The following is a 14,467-nucleotide window of genomic DNA, read 5'->3' as shown; positions in this document are numbered from 1 at the left end:
CACCCTGCTTGCAGGGCAGAGAATAGATGGTGGCTGAGCAGTGCATAAGGGCATGTGCAGAGTGAGCAGGGGGAGGATATCAAGGTGGTCCAGGTGGGGGAGGATGGTTTGGAACAGGGTAGTGGTGGCGAAGAAAAGAAGCAGGCCCAGAGATGTTCACGAGGTCAGATGAAGAGCATGTATGAGACACGCGGCAGTTTTTAAAAATGGCCACAAATTCTTTGCAGCCCCTCCCATCAGGTAGGGAGTGGGGGGGTGTGTTCCCACCCTTTTAATTTGGGCAGGCTGCTCTTATCAACAGAATATGGCAGAGGTGACCCTATGTGTGATACTATGATTTTATATATATATACACACACACACACACACACACACACATATAAGTCCTAAACCAATATATATACACACATATATACATACACACACACATACATGTGTATATATGTGTGTGTGTGTCCACAGTTTCTGGCTTGTATTAATAACTCCCATAACTGTTGTTACAGTGTTTTGTTATAATGTTGGGACACTTTGGGCCTCAGAGGCAGGCCTCAGGAAACAGAACCTCTCTCAGCCCTTCTCCTGCCCGTCTTTCATCTGTCGAAGGCAGGACTTCATCGGATTGTGGTCAAAAGACTCGCAGTCCACAGAGGGGCCAGCTCCCGACCCTAGAGGAAGGAAGGCTACATAGAGAGGCCGAGAGAAGTCTGAACAGACAGCAGGCCTTGCCAGGTTTAGATCATGTGCTTTTTGTCCAATCACATTTCTACATGGTTGTCAGTCATCCTAGGAAATGAGTCCTTCATAAAAACCCAAAAGGACAGAGTTTGGAGGACTTACCTCCAGCTTGCTGAACACGTGGAGGCTGACAGGAAGGTAAGCAAGAGCCCATCCACATGCCGGAAGGGTGGCGCACCCCAGCTCCACAGGGACAGAAGCTCCTGCACTAGGGACCCTTCCAGACCTGCCTGTGTATCCCTTCATCTGGGTGTTCATTTGTATCCTTTAACATATCTTCATAATAAGGCCGGGCGTGGTGATTCATGCCTGTAATCCCAGCACTTTGGGAGGCAGAGGTGAGTGGATCACCTGAGGTCAGGGGTTTGAGATCAGCCTGACCAACATGGAGAAACCGTCTCTACTAAAAATACAAAATTAGCCAAGGGTAGTGGCACATGCCTGTAATCCCAGCTACTTGGGAGGCTGAGGCAGGAGAATCGCTTGAACCCGGGAGGCAGAGGTTGTGGTGAGCCGAGATCACGCCATTGCACTCCAGCCTGGACAACAAGAGCGAAACTCCATCTCAAAAAAATCAAATAAAATATCTTCATAATAAACAGGTAAATACAAGTAAGTGTTTCCCTAAGTTCCATGAGCTGCTCCAGCAAATTAATGAAAACCAAAGAGGGAATTATGGGAACCTCACTGTGAAGCCCGTCAGTCTGAAGTTCCAGAGGCCTGGACTTGCAATTGAGGGGAAGGAGGAGAGGGGGCTTGCGGGATTGAGCCCTCAACCTGTGGGATCTGACGCTATCTCCAGGTAGATAATCTTGGAATTGAATTAGAGGACGCCCAGCTGGTGTCTGCTTCTTGGCATGTAGGGAAAAAAAAAAACCCTTCATTTGGTCACAGAAGTCTGCTGTGTTGATTGGTGGTGTGTTGGTGTGAGAGAAGAAAAAAATTAGTTTGTTTTTTCCCAAACACTATGAAATTTCTGATTCTGGACCATAGAAGACCATGCAACTGCTGCCTTCATCATCAGACACTCTCACAGCCTCGGGTCCCTTTGTAAGAATCCACATCCACCTGAGGCAGCCATGCTGGCAGGAAGCCCAAGCTTCACGGAGAAGCCACACATCAGAGCTCCAGTCCTAGATGAGTTCAGCCTTCAAGTCAAACCTTCACTCACTTCCTCAAGTAAGTAAAGAAGCCTCTGGTGATTCCAGCCCCTGCCATTGGAGTCCTCTTCGCTGTGATCCCAGACACTGTGGGGCAGACAAGCTGTCCTTTCAGGGCCTGTTCAAAGTCCTGACCTCAGAATCTAGATGGCATTGTTAATGTAAAAGGAAGAAGCTGAGGCAAAATTAAAACTGACAGTTTATTTGGGCCATGGTTGAGGGCTGCGCCCAGGACACACTTCCCAGGTTGCCTTGGAGAGTGTTCTGGGGAACAAGGGGGAGGCTCTGGTTTTCAAAGAAAAAAGGATGAATCAGGAGAGGGGATATTACAAAAGCTGTTTGTCAAGAATTCTCTCTGGCTTACAAAAGTAACATTGGTTAGTAATTAGCTACACATTGTTGAACCAACCACAGGATGTATGGCTTCTTCTTTTTTTTTTTTTTTTTGAGATGGAGCTCTGTCACCAGGCTGGAGTGCAGTGGCGCGATCTTGGCTCAGTGCAATCTCTGCCTCTCAGGTTCAAGCAATTCCCCTGGCTCAGCTTCCCGAGTAGCTGGGACCACAGGCGCACACCACCACACCCTGCTAATTTTTTGTATTTTCGTAGAGACGGGGGTTTCACTATGTTGGCCAGGATGGTTTCCATCTCCTGACCTCGTGATCTGCCCACTTTGGCCTCCCAAAGTGCTGGGATTACAGGCGTAAGCCACCTCGCCAGCCAAATGTATGGCATTTTGTGGCTACTTGGTGTCAGTTAGTTTAGAGTCCGCCTAGTAAGGGGCTTCAAAACGTAACTATTTACCTCAAAGGGGAGACATATGACTGCTATTTCATTCCAACACTTCTCTGGGCCTGATAATTTAAAGGGGCTCATATTCCTCAGATAAAAAGTTTGTTTTCTTCTTTTCTTCTTTCAGCGTTAATAAAATGGATGTTGTTTTACACCACTGATTTTTTTTTAACTTTTAGTTTATTTACTTTTTGGGGATGGGGTCCTGCTCAATCACCTGGTCTGGAGAGCAGTGGCACAATCACAGCTGACTGCAGCCCCAAACTCTTGGGCTCAAGAGATCCTCCCACCTCAGCCTCCAAGTAGCTGGGACTACAGGCACCTGTCATCTCAACCAGTATATATATATTTATATTTTTTGCAGCGGGGACAAAGATAAAGATACGGGAGGTGTTGGGGTGAGTTGCAGAGAAGATGGCAATAAGTTTTATGATCTCGTTTCCTGTCAGTTAAAATGGTTTTCATGAAGGAGGTAAGATGTCAAGAATGACGTGTGAGACATTGGGAGCTCCCTTCTCGCTGGCAGTCAATTGGAGCAGGGATTGGAAATGTGAGTGGACTAACCCTCCTGAGTGGTGATGACATGCCCGGGAAGGGGTCCTGATCCAGAGCCCAAGAGAGGGTTCTTGGATCTCATGCAAGAAAGAATTTGGGGCGAATCCTTAAAGTGAAAGCAAGTTTATTAAGGAAGTAAAGGAATGAAAGAACCGTGACTCCATAGGCAGAGCAGCCCCAAAGGCTGCTGGTTGGCTATTTTTATGGTTATTTCTTGATTATGTGCTAAACAAGGGGTGACTTATTCCTGAGATTTTGGGAAAAAGGGGTGGGCAATTCCTGGAACTGGAAGTTCCTCCCCTTTTTAGACCATATAGGGTAACTTCCAGACGTTGCCATGGCATTTGTAAACTGGTGCTGGTGGGAGTGTCTTTTAGCATGCTAACATATTATTATTATTAGCATGTAATGAGCAGTGAGGACGACCAAAGGTCACTTTCATCACCACCTTGGTTTTGGTAGGATTTGGCCAGCTTCTTTAGCACAACCTTTTATCAGCAAGGTCTTTGTGCTCTGTATCTTGTGCTGACCTCCTATCTCTCCTGTAACTTAGAATGCCTAACCTCCAGGGAATGCAGCCCAGTGGATCTCAGCCTTATTTTACCCAGCCCCTACTCAAGATGGAGTTGTTCTGGCTCAAATGCCTCTGACAATTAAAGGGCAGATGGGGGCTGGAGGAGACCAAACCCCAGCAGCTGGGGTGTCCGAGGCCATTGGCTGTCGTCCCACGGAGCACTGGGTGGAAGTTGAGTCTGTCCTGGAGAGTATAATAGCGTATCTAGATCATAAAGTGTTTTGAGTTCAGGACGAGGAAAAAGAGCCTTATGAAAAATGATAAGACTTAATTATTTTTCTGGACTATTTGTCCTTCATCTGTCTTTCTACATAAAGACAAATTCCAAAGAATATTCATTGATTTAAATAATTTTCTAGTGGGAGATTCAGATTTAGTTTCTAGAGGAATGAAAGGTACATGCCTGAAAGGACTTTTCTCTCGTTAAAAAGTGTGATTAGGGGATTACCCAGAACACTCTGCGTTGCGTTTCCCTGTGGCTTTCATTACAGCTGCTCCTTCCTCAGCAGGTTCCATAATTATACAAATGTCTTAGCCTTTCAAGTGTTTCATTATTCATTTGTTACTCACCAAGATCACCTAAGGCCTATTCAGCTGCAGAGATGGCTCACTCAATTCACTGGCTGTGGGTTTAATTTTTGATTTGGGTCTTTTATGTTTCATAGGAAAGATGAAAATGAAAGATAGCATTTTATGCTTGTAGACTTAGCTTTTATTCTTTATAGTCTTTATATGTGATCCTGCAGACTGTTCGGTGCTTGATTCTAGTTGTACTTGCTTGCAAATGATAGGCCCCGTCATTGTAAGCAATTTTGTCCACTTGAAATATCTCATTTACTGTCATTCCTTCATGTAAGCAACAGTCTCTCCTGCATCGTTTGGGTCTCATGGCCGTGGTACCATCTGCTTCTATTTAATCATTCTGTAATAAAATGTTCAGTGAAACCCATTTCAGAATCCCAATTTCCAATAACAAATGTATTTATTTATTTATTTATTTATTTATTTATTTATTTATTTATTTATTTTTTGAGATGGAGTTTCGCTCTTGTTTCCCAGGCTGGAGTGCAATGGCACAATCTCGGCTCACCACAACCTCCACCTCCCGGGTTCAAGCAATTCTCCTGCCTCAGCCTCCTGAGTAGCTGGGATTACAAGCATGCGCCACCACACCTGGCTAATTTTGTATTTTTAGTAGAGACGGGGTTTCTACATGTTGGTCCGGCTGGTCTCGAACTCCCAACCTCAGGTGATCCTCCCACATCAGCCTCCCGAAGTGCTGGGATTACAGGCGTGAGCCACCACCCCTGGCCAACACATGTTATTTACATATAACTTCTAAAAAAAATTATACAGTGCTTCTCAGCGGTATGTATATGGGGAAATGATTCAGTCATGTGAAATGGAAAAAAGAGATAAATCCTTTTGTCAAACAACAAGAAGCTAACATCTTTTCAGTGGTTAATTATTCATTTGGCTGTTTGATTGTCATTTAGAAGAGTTCAGAAATACAAATACCTATGGGGTCAAGCAAATATAAATGTGTGTTGTGCTGGGATATATAAAACAAGAATGAAGAGAAACACACTTATAATCACACCATATTTTTAGAAAATTAATCTTTTATTTAGAGAAAATTGTATACTCGCTTGCAGTTTTAAGAAATAATACAGAGAGATGGCCGGGCGCGGTGGCTAACACCTGTAATCCCAGCACTTTGGGAGGCCAAGGCGGGTGGATCACGAGGTCAGGAGGTCGAGACCATCCTGGCTAACACGGTGAAACCCTGTCTCTACTAAAATATGAAAAATTAGGCAGGGGTGGTGGCGGGCGCCTGTAGTCCCAGCTACTTCGGAGGCTGAGGCAGGAGAATGGCATGAACCTGGGAGGCGGAGATTGCAATAAGCCGAGATCGCGCCACCGCACTCTAGCTTGGGAGACAGAGCGAGACTCCATCTCAAAAAATAATAATAATAATAATAATACAGAGAGATCCCGAGTATCCTTCACTGAGTTTCTCCCAATGGTAACATCTTGTAAAACAAGTATCATGGTAGGATCTTGATGCTGGCATAGTCAAGATACAGAACATTTCCAGCACTCCAGGATCCCTCATGTTAACCCTTTTTGGCCCCTGACTTTCCCATCCCAACCCTAAACCTGGGCAATCAGTAATCTTCACTAGATTATTCCCCATTCTATAATTTTGTGATTTCCTTTTTTCTTTCTTAATTTTGGAATTTCGAGAATGATATATAAACAATCCTATAGTAAATTACCTTCGGCTTTTTTTTTTTTTTTACACTCAGTATAACTGGCTTGTGATTCATACAAGTTGTTGCATGAGTAGTTTGTTGATTGCTGAGAAGTATTCCATGATATGGATGGACAAGAGCTTGTTTAACCATTCAGAAAAACCTCTGGTTTGCTTCTAGTTTTTGGTTGTTACAAATAAAGCTGCTCTGAGCATTCACATATAGACTGTTTTTTTTTTTTTTGAGACAGAGTCTCGCTCTGGTGCCCTGGCCAGAGTACAGTGGCATGATCTCAGCTCACTGCAACCTCTGCCTCCCAGGTTCAAGTGATTCTTCTGCCTTAGACCCCCGAGTAGGCAGGATTACAGGCTCCCACCACCACACCCAGCTAATTTTTGTATTTTTATTAGAGACGGGGGTTTCACCATGTTGGGCAGTCTGGTCTTGAACTCCTAATCCCAAGTGATTTACCCATCTTGGCCTCCCAAGTGCTGGGATTACAGGTGTGAGCCACCGGACTCAGCCACATGTAGGTTTTTGTAGGAACATAAATCTTCATGTTTCTGGGATAAATACCCCAGAGTTTACTTGCTTGTTTGTAGATTAGTTGCATGCACAGTTTTGTGAGAAACTGTCAAAAAACTTGGCTGAAACTATCCTGAGTGGCTGTCCCACTTTGCCTTCCCACCAGCAGTGCATGAGTGATCTGTTTTCCCAGCGTCTTCACTGGTATTTGGTGCTGCCACTGTTTTGTATTTCAGTCATTCTGTTAGGAGTGTAGTGATATCTCATTTTGCTTACTTTACATTTCCCTAATGGCTAATGGTGCTGAGAGTCTTTTCCTGTGCCTGTCTGCCATCTGCAGATCTTTGAAATGTTAGCTCATGGCATTTCTCATGTTCTGGTTACTCCATCTTTTAAAACAAGGAACCTAAGAGGGTGGCACTTTGTGGTTTGTGAAGAGACTGCCACATAGATGACCATCTCACAGTGACTAAAAGCCACTAAAGCTTTTCTCTTTGAAGAGTTTTACCATGGCCTAGTGAATTGCCAATGCACTCAATTTAGTAATCACTGACATGCGCCCAGAGACAAAAGCAGTGCTTGTCTTCTGTTGGTTGATGGACTCTGAAATCTAGGGTCAGGATCTCTCATAGCAAAGAAACAGAAAACACATTTGCTTCTATCCAGCTCTGCCCATGCCATTCTTTCTGTAATGAGGCAGGGAGACCCCTGGGAGCTGTGAGAGGCAGAAGGAGATGAGGGAGCACATAGGCTCCAAATCCCTTCTCTTCCTTTTTCACACTTAAATTTTCACTTAATTTTTTCTTTTTTCTTTCCTTTTTTTTTCTCTCCCCATTTCTTGAAAGTTTCGCTTCAATCCAGAGTGGTTACACAAGTAAGAATTCCCTGGTTTGGACTCCAAATCTGTATCTTCAGCAAGCATCCCAGGCCATTCTTATCTTCTGCTAAGCTTGGGAAACAGTGCCTCATTCTGCTGTTTCTGAGTATCGATCTCTGCTCTATAATAAGGTAGGTTCTTTGGGAGATGGGCTATCAGGCCTCTGAAGTGTCCATCAGTGTCATTTAGTGCACACATTGTGGCCCAGTGTCCCAAGGTTAATGCCTGTGACCATGTCTATCAGCTCCTCTGTTAAAGTGTGCCGTTGGGATGTTCACGAACATTCTCAGAAGAGAGGTAGGAACAATTCTTTTCCAATCGCACATCTCTGACTTGTCTGACTCATTTCAGAGTTCAACTTTCTGCTTCCTTCCTCCTAACCAGGTTATGCACATAATAAACTTTGTTAATTTAGAAATGTTAAATAACATGTCTGAAATAATTTGTGTGAGATATTCCCAAAGATCCTAATCACAAATCTTTCTGCCCTGTGCCTTAGAAATAGATTCTCAAAAGAAAGGTGAATGGTCGCTTGAAGTTCTAACCAGCTGAATGCACTAGCATAACCTGTTCATGCTCTGATGGGTCAGTTCTCATCATAGTCAATTCTCATCACTTGTTTGTTTGTTTGTTTGTTTGTTTTTGAGACAGAGTCATGCTCTGTTGCCCAGGCTGGAGTGCAATGGCACGATTTCAGCTCACTGTAACCTCCACCTCCCGGGTTCCAGTGATTCTCATGCCTCAGCCTCCTGAGTAGCTGGTTTTACAGGCGTGTACCACTGCACTTGGGCTAATTTCTTGTATTTTTAGTAGAAACCGGGGTTTTACCATGTTGGCCAGGCTGATCTCAAACTCCTGACATCAAGTGATCCGCTCACCTTGGCCTCCCAAAATGCTGGGATTACAGGTGTGAGCCACTGCGCTCAGCCAGCATAGGCAGTTTTTTTTTTTTTTTTTTTTTTTTTTTTTTTTTTGAGACGGAGTCTCGCTCTGCCGCCCAGGCTGGAGTGCAGTGGCTGGATCTCAGCTCACTGCAAGCTCCGCCTCCCGGGTTCACGCCATTCTCCTGCCTCCGCCTCCCGAGTAGCTGGGACTACAGGCGCCCGCCACCGCGCCCGGCTAGTTTTTTGTATTTTTTAGTAGAGACGGGGTTTCACCGTGTTAGCCAGGATGGTCTCGATCTCCTGACCTCGTGATCCGCCCGTCTCGGCCTCCCAAAGTGCTGGGATTACAGGCTTGAGCCACCGCGCCCGGCCAGCATAGGCAGTTTTAATGTCTGCACCGAAGGGCCTGAGACAACAGCGATTTCACCCCCACCTCATGTTTTCCCAGCAGGGCCTGGAGAAGGGCCCTGTTGGTGGCAGGCACAGCCAAGGACCCAGCTTTCCTGTTTCTAAACTGTGAGAAATTTTGAATTGCTTCCTCCCTCTCTCAGTTGGTACACAACAATTCAGATAAGAGCTCCCTAGAATACAGAACCCAAACAAGCCACAAGCGCTTGTCCAAATTGCTATGTGCCATGGTCGGACAAGAACCCCGGGTTGAAAGGACTTTTGCAGACAGTCCTCCAGAGTAAGTGTCCTCCTGTCCAGGTGCCTGTTCTCATGGCTCAAGGGGAAGGGACGAAGCATTCAACAGTCTTGTTTCTGTATGAGGACTGGGAATTTCCCCTCTATATCCCATGTCACTCAAACTATATGCGACATGCTTCAAGCTGTCTTTCTCTGCCAGCAGCAGGTCCCCTCTCATCGTGGGAGTCTGCACGAAGGAGGGGACACACTGCGTAGTGACTGAAAATACGGGTAAGAAAAGATGACTGTGCAGGGAGAGGACTGGAGTCACAGGCTCCTTGAGAAGCATCAAGCTTCTACTTTAGTAAAAAGCATTAAGGGTAAGTCAATGGAAAACCAGGAATCCTAAACCGCTTTGCCTGCCTGCCAGCAGCCCTCACCTGCTGTGGGGTGCTGGGTCAGGGAGCAGCGTCGAGACTTCAGAAGCCCATCGTGAAAATTCAGAGTGTCTTCGTTCCCTCCTTGCCTGCATTTAAAACGAATCTATCCCCATCACAATGGTGTTCAGAGCCTCCCATAGACCAGGAGGAATGCTCAGGCTATCCACATTATCTTAGGCCTGTGAGGGTTGATCATCCCAATTGGGTCATTCTTGTTCTACCCAACTAAAGCAGAGAAAAGAAGCAAGAAGCCGGGGGGTTGTGGGGTGGTGTGGGTGGGGGAGGGCGGTGGGAAAAGCGCTCAGGGACCAAAACATTGCTCCAAGGGTGTCATCCTTTGCAAGTCTCGCTGCTGGAACTGCTTGTTGAAATCTGAAACCAGTTTTATCTCTAGCTTCTGAGATAACTTGCTGCAATTCTAGGACTGATTTTTCCCATTGCCATTGCTCAACAATCAGAGCTTGCCAGCTCCCCAGAGCTTCCCAGTGCCAATGAACTTTCTCAAAGAGCAATACGTAACCTTGCGGAGCTTACCAGAGGCCACCTGTTCTGTGTGTAGGCCCCAAATTGCGAGTCTGTCTTCCCAAATGAAACATTAAATTTAGATATTTGGGTCTATATATTTATTTTGACTGTGACACGCTCTACGTATTTTACATTTTTATCATTCCACATCAATTCCTCTGTTTGTTTAAATATATTTTTTAAAAAATTGGCCAGGCATGGTGGCTCACGCCTGTCATCCCAGCACTTTGGGAGGTCAAGGTGGGTGGATCACAAGATCAGGAGATCAAGACCATCCTGGCTAACACGGTGAAACCCCATATCTACAAGTACAAAAAATTAGCTGGGCGAGGTGGCGGGCGCCTGTAGTCCCAGCTACTTGGGAGGCTGAGGCAGGAGAATGGCATGAACCCGGGAGGTGGAGCTTGCAGTGAGCCGAGATCACACCACTGCATTCCAGCCTGGGGGACAGAGCGAGACTCTGTCTCAAATAAATAAATATTAAAAACTCAAACCTTTGGCTGGGTGTGGTGGCTCACACCTGTAATCCCAGCACCTTGGGAGGCTGAGGCAGGTGGATCACTTGAGGTCAGGAGTTTGAGAACAGCCTGGTCAACATGTGAAACCCCGTCTCTACTAAAAATACAAAAATTATCTGGGCGTGGTGGCAGGCACCTGTAAGCCCAGTTACTTGGGAGGCTGAGGCAGGAGAATCACTTGAACCCGGGAGGTGGAGGTTGCACTGAGCCAATATCACACCATTGCACTGCATCCTGGGCAACAAAGAGCAAGACTCTGGCTAAAAAACAGACAAACAAACAGACAAACCCAAACCCTTTAAAACAATCCAAGAAATAAATCAGCAGTGTGATATAAAAATGAGTCACTAATTCAAAATGGAATCCTCCTGAGATAATGCCTGCTTAGAAGAGTGCCCAGGGTATATCAGGCACAAAGGGCTTACCAGTCATGGGGACTGTTAGGTTTCCAGATTATGAGGATGCCCATTGTAATTTTCACATTTTCCACAAGAGGTGGTCATGTGAACCTCACCTCACCCTGTTTAGCTATCAGCCAAGTAGGCAATCATAACTCCATTAATATGATATGAATGCAAACCTTTCCATTTGAGTTACCATTTTGATTCTTCTGTCTAGTTTTCTGTGTTAAACATATTATAAATATGAGCCTGTTTTCTAAATCTCAAAGCGTATCTAAAATTCTCATTTCTTCGAAGGGTATGAAATTCTAATCAGTTTTGGGAATTTGCTCATGTTGTCATTTATTTGACAAATACCTTCTCTGGAAAAACCACTTTGTGTAGTTCTGATTTCTCTCTCTCTTTTCTAAATGCCTTTGATACATTTAAGCATATTTTTATAGTCAGCCGTATCAAATAGTAAGCAAGGAATGAATTAAAAACGCACACATACTTTATTCTCTCAATCACAGGTCAGCAAAATTTTTCCATGAAGGGCCAGATAGTAAATATTTTAAGCTTTGCAAACCTCTATCACAACTACTCAACCTTGTTATTACAGTGGGAAAACAGTCCTAGACCAGTCCTGAATGAACGATCATGGCTGTGTTCCAATAAAACTTTATTTTGGACATTTATTAGAGTCACTAAAACTTGAACTTCACATACTTTTCACATGTCACTAAATATTCTTCTTCCCCCCACCCTCCCGCCCCCCAGGCATTAAAAAATGTAAAAAAAACCTATTTCTAGCTTATAGGCTACATAAAAGAGTGGGGGGCTGTAGTTTGCTGCCTTCTGCTCTAAACTGTTGATGATTATGACCAATGAATTATTACGAATCGTTTTAGTGCTGTCACTAACTGTAAGCAGATGCCCGCACGGTTAGATGACTTAGAGAAAGCGCCCCAGTGCTGAGGACATTTCCTCTCAACAAAGCCAGACAAGTGGAAAAATAGAAATTTTGATTACAAATCTATTTTCTTCAGTTCCAATGATCTCTGTTTGAGGCTAGCTCCTGTTTGATTTCTGATCAATAGTCTGGGATGGGCCATCTTACATGAACTTCCTGATGATCAGAAGATCTCTTTTTCTCTTCTGTATTTCTCATATTGAAACTACCGGCTGGGCGCAGTGGCTCATCCCTGCAATCCCAGCACTTTGGGAGGCCGAGGCAGGTGGATCACCTGAGGTTGGGAGTTCAAGACCAGCCTGACCAACATGGAGAAATCCCATCTCTACTAAAAATACAAAATTAGCCGGGCGTGGTGGCACATGCCTGTAATCTCAGTTACTAGGGTGGCTGAGGCAGGAGAATTGCTTGAACTTGGGAGGCAGAGGCTGCAGTGAGCTGAGATTGTGCCATTGCATTCCAGCCTGGGCAGCAACAGCAAAACTCCATCCCAAAACAAACAAACAAACAAACAAAAAACACAAAAAAAACTGCCTCCCGCACCCCGCCCCCGCAATTTTGTAAAATCAATTAAGAAAAAAGAAAATAGGCCAGGCGCGGTGGCTCAAGCCTGTAATCCCAGCACTTTGGGAGGCCGAGACGGGCGGATCACAAGGTCAGGAGATCGAGACCATCCTGGCTAACACGGTGAAACCCCGTCTCTACTAAAAAATACAAAAACTAGCCGGGCGAGGTGGCGGACGCCTGTAGTCCCAGCTACTCGGGAGGCTGAGGCAGGAGAATGGCGTGAACCCGGGAGGCAGAGCTTGCAGTGAGCTGAGATCCGGCCACTGCACTCCAGTCTGGGCGACACAGGGAGACTCTGTCTCAACAAAAAAAAAAAAAAGAAAAAAAAGACAATAAAATCCAACTAGGCTTGAAACAGCCATCGTGAGGCCAGCTTGCCCTTTGGCCTACTTCTGGGTTGCCGCTCTGTGGATAAAGTCTGAGTGCTTCTTTAGATTCTGCTCAGCGACTGACACCAGCTGGTGTGGAGGACCCAGGAGGAAGCTGGCTCAGGAAGAAATGCAATTTCCACGTCCTGATGATTTCATACCCTCACCCCAACCAATTGGCCATCCAAATTTCCTAGCCCCTCACTCTCCACAAATACCCTTAGAAACCCTTGCCCAGTACCTCTCAATGAAATGGATTTGAGGCTTGAGAACTACCCCCCGTTTCCTCACTGAGCACTTATGATGACAAAAGTGTTTCTCTACTGCAGCCCCTCCATGGGTGTGTTCGTCTGCTGCACAGCGGGCATATGACCTGGGCATCATCTCACACTCTGACCCGTGAGGCAGCCACTGTACAGACTCGCCTCCTAGGCTCCTCTGGAGCCCCGTTTCTCTGCCGTCTGATTGCCTCTGGCCTGGCCCAGGTCTCTGTCGGCTCCAGCCTGCACATGGCCTGTGTGCAGCTGGTCTCCTGGCTGCCTGTCTTCTCTGCTTTGTATCTACCTGCCCTTCACTCAACTCCAAAGGGAGCATCTGACCAGGACTCTTCTAGGTGTAAGACCCCGCCCTGACTTCCCTGTGGGTTGCGGGTGTCCATTTCCTCTTCCTCGAATATACACCTTGTCATTAGGTGACTGTGTAACTAATTCATAGGCAAAATAATGTGAATTCTTTTTTTTTTTTTTTTGAGACGGAGTCTCACTCTGTCACCAAGGCTGGAGTGCAGTAGCGCAATCTCGGCTCACTGCAACCTCTGCCTCCTAGGTTCAAGCAATTCTCTGCCTCAGCCTCCCCAGTAGCTGAGATTACAGGTGCCTGCCAGCACGTCCAGCTAATTTTATTTTTTTTGTATTTTTAGTAGAGATGGGGTTGCACCGTCTTGGCCAGGCTAGTCTTGAACTCCTGACCTTGTGATCCACCCACCTCAGCCTCCCAAAGTGCTGGGATTGCAGGCGTGAGCCACTGCGCCCGGTCGAGAATGTGAATGCTTAATCCTCTTGTGCCTCAACTTCTTCTACTGTAAAATGGGGCCAATTATGGGAGGATTGCCTGAGAGCATTACCAGGTACACTAAAGATGCGTGAGAAATATTAGTTCCTTTCTCCTGTTTCTCCTTTTTAGTCTCATCCCTGAGGCCAAGAGTGAAGTTGAAGAAGACACTTAATTCTCTGTGACACATTCTTGAATAATGAAAAGCAAATATTGAAGTCTTTTATTCTCTAGCCTTGATAGCCTTGGTCTTTTTGGCCACATTGAGACGTCCTGGCTCCAGGTTCCCGTGCTTGAGGGCAGCTCTCTACCAAGGGTGTGCCTGATGCAGCACCCACTGAAGATCCAGCATCTGCAGCTGAAGGTAGCACCTTGAATGCAGTTTGGGCAGAGCCTTGTCTAGTGGGATTATTTTTCCCTTAACGCAACTGAATTTTTTAATAGAACACTCAGCATTACCCCTTAAGGAATGAGAGAGCTGTAGTTTCTCAGTTAGGTTATATATATACACACATTTTTGTTCTCGCTCTGGTTGCACAGGCTGGAGTGCAGTGGCGTGATGTCGGCTCACTGTAGCCTCCACCTCCCCGGCTCAGGTGATTCTCTCACCTCAGCCTCCCAAGTAGCTGGGACAACAGTCACAAACCACCATACCAGGCTAAT

This window comes from Macaca nemestrina, chromosome 14, assembly GCF_043159975.1.
Source record: "Macaca nemestrina isolate mMacNem1 chromosome 14, mMacNem.hap1, whole genome shotgun sequence".
Taxonomy (NCBI): Eukaryota; Metazoa; Chordata; class Mammalia; order Primates; family Cercopithecidae; genus Macaca; species Macaca nemestrina.
The sequence above is the reverse complement of the archived record's forward strand: the minus strand, read 5'-3'. Positions refer to the sequence as shown.